Below are 3,127 nucleotides of genomic sequence, written 5' to 3'. Positions count from 1 at the left end.
GATAAGTATTTTGAATTTTGAGCAGCAGTTTCAAAGTGTTGCTTTAATGTTATATCTCCTGAATCTACTTTAAATGGGAGAAGATCGTAGAAATTGCAGATTTAGCATTCTTTCCTCGTAAAGACAAATCATGTGTCGAAAAAAGACAATTGTCTCAATGATTGATGACAGTTTTTTTCGGTTTTCTCAACTTCCTTCCGAGCCGCTTCATCAATTTTCAAATCAACGGGCAAACGTTTCGTAGACATAACATTCGAAAATAACTGAGCACGTTCTGTGGACGCCCGATGCCATTCAGATTGTTCGTGTTGTCGAGCAGATGCAAAAAAATCATTGTATTTTGCAAACGGTGTTAGTATAAAAGACCCTTGCAATCCTCGTTTTACCGGAGATCGAAAAAGAACACACTGCTTGCACAAACCCCGTCGCACCTTTCTAGAATATGCTAGCCACGGAAATTCAACAAACCACTTATACAAAAAGGGTTGTTTTCTTGGCATAACATCTTGTTTAAAATCATATGTTTCGGTCGGGTGCCACGGCGACATCAATATTTCATATCGACCAGTGTCCGACAAACTTGACTGCAAATTTAAGTCTACATAATTGCTAATGTCTTTTGGGTCACAGGACGCCTCCTTACCTAATAAAGTTGCACAAGGGGACATTTGGGGCCTAACGATATTGCCCTCCGGTAACTCTTTTTCTTCGCTCAGATTTTCAACACAGAATATCACGTTTGGTGTTTTCCAATTTTGAGGATACTTGCTGTTTTAGAAAAACATCGAGTTTCATTTACTTATGCTTATGTATGATTATTTTTTAAAAAGCAATTCTTTCTAATACACTCACCTACACATGAGATATTAAATAAATTATAAACTAAGGGGAAAACACCCACTAAACTCTGAAAGAGACCAGAGATCGAAAACCACACACATTTATCACTTTCCGACGCTCCCGAGCAACTTTGAAGTTTTGAAAACGAATACCGCCTATATGACACACCAGAAACTCGTATTTCCAATAACCGCACAACCAACTATGCAAAACTAAACCTTTCATTCTTGAAAAGGGTCCATCTCCATCCTCCCCGCTAAAAATAACATTATACTTTTAAACCGCGGGGTCTCATAGAGAAAAAAAAAGCTCAATTTCTTTCTGCTCAGAACGCTACTAAGAATAAGGAAGACAATGTTTGACAGCATTAGAATCATTGTCTTTGCTGCTCCATTTGCAGTTTTGTCTTCTTGACCCCTTCCCCTCTCTGTAATCCATCAAGATTCTTGGTTTAAAAGGAGGCGGGGTCATTCAGGATCATCTTGCTACAGCCAGAGGGCAAACATGTGCAGAGGAGTCGGTGACATTATTGCCTTCACAAACATACCGTAATTCTTGTGTTATTTTTAACATCAATATGTGTTAAATGCTCATACTTTTCCGATTGTTGCAAAGGTCAGACAAATGAGTCAGAAAAACACTTTTATTCTGCTTTACAAAGGAAACCACTGCAGAGGTATTAAAAGATGTGGCTCTTCATGTTCTATGGGAACGATTGAGGATAACTTGCTTGATTCTTTCAACGTTTGAGATTTTGAAAACAGGAATTATCGTGAAGTGCTACGGAGGGAACATACGATCCTGTCTCTGGAAACTCCTAAGTTAAATATATATACTTGACTACTTCAAGATCAAGGTAATATTAACTAGATTTCCAGGGAGTCGACCGACCCCTTTGACCCCCCTGCCGACGCCCATGTGTGTTGCAATATGTTGTTGGGTGTACTTGACAACCGAGAGTTCGGCATCTTAACGGTAACATACCCACTTGGCCGGGGTCCCGCAAGCATTGGGGGGCCCGTGAGCAGAATGGCATGAACTAATTACATGTTATTAGAATCAAAAATTTAGTCATAGGGACCACAACACACTTGTTTGCTCTGTAGCCTAACATGCTATTAAAACGACACTAGAGAGCAGATTAGACTGGACAGTAGAGTAGATGGCACTAGCACGGGCCCTCTTGGGTGCGGGGCCCGATTGGGAGCAATCGGTCAAATCGGCTTAAGGCCAGCTCTGCTGAAATCTGGCAATTCTCCCAAAGTTGTGAGAAAATGAGATATCAAGGTTGTACGGTATAAGGAAACGTTAACAATATTTTAGATATCATGACAGTTATTTGCAATATCTGGACATGAATCTGACAACCGAAATAGGATTATTCCGAAAATGTCAAAGTAAAGAACATATAATTCCATTAAAATCGAGTAAATTTTACAAGAGTTATTGTAGAACAGACAGATGGACAGACACAAAAATGTTTATCATAAAAATTTTGATCTTGAGGAACGTAGTCAGTAGTGCTCTCAACGGGTCGGGTCGAGTTGAAGACTGACCCGACCCGACCCGTGACCCGAATCGATTGACCAGACCCGACCGGAGTGACCCGACCCGATTGACCTGACCCGAGTTGACCCGGCCCGACCCGTTTGAGAGCACTATTGTCACGACACTGAGTGAACGCCAAAATGCACTCCCATTGGGAATTAAACCCGGACCACGTGTACCGAAGTCTTACATGTTAACCACTAGCTAGATCAAGCGGGAGATTTGTATCTGCATCTTAATGAATATTTGGCACTTTTGAGGTTTGGTTATTTCTTTTTATAACTGATACCAATGTCCGACGTAGGAGAAACTTATTTTTTTTTTCTTGCTTTAGTTCTATTTGACGAAATTTTTCTTCAAGGTCAGTGTTCTCACCTGCTCGGACGGCAGGAGGGTCTTTTCGGAAGGCAGTAGCAAGAGTCTCTTGGCGGAGACAAAAGGAAATCGTTTAACTACGATGATAAGGGTTGAGGAAACGGGAGAACACCTGGGATTTTTTTCAACCCTTCAACTTTCATTCAAAAGTAGATTCTTATGATTCCGGGACCTGCGCCACTTTGATTTTTTTTCTCGGTAATTAAAACGTATTTTACAGTATATATAGTTGCAAGTAAGAAGATACATAATATGAATTTTATAATTTAAAATTTAAAAATACTGTATGATAATTAATTATAGAGTACTAATTTTATTTAATCACTTTCAGCTCAACAAATGAAATTCAAACAATTCGCACCCT

This window comes from Thermobia domestica, chromosome 9 (assembly GCF_964235325.1).
Source record: "Thermobia domestica chromosome 9, izTheDome1.hap1.1, whole genome shotgun sequence".
Classification (NCBI taxonomy): Eukaryota; Metazoa; Arthropoda; class Insecta; order Zygentoma; family Lepismatidae; genus Thermobia; species Thermobia domestica.
Note: the sequence above shows the minus strand (reverse complement) of the source record.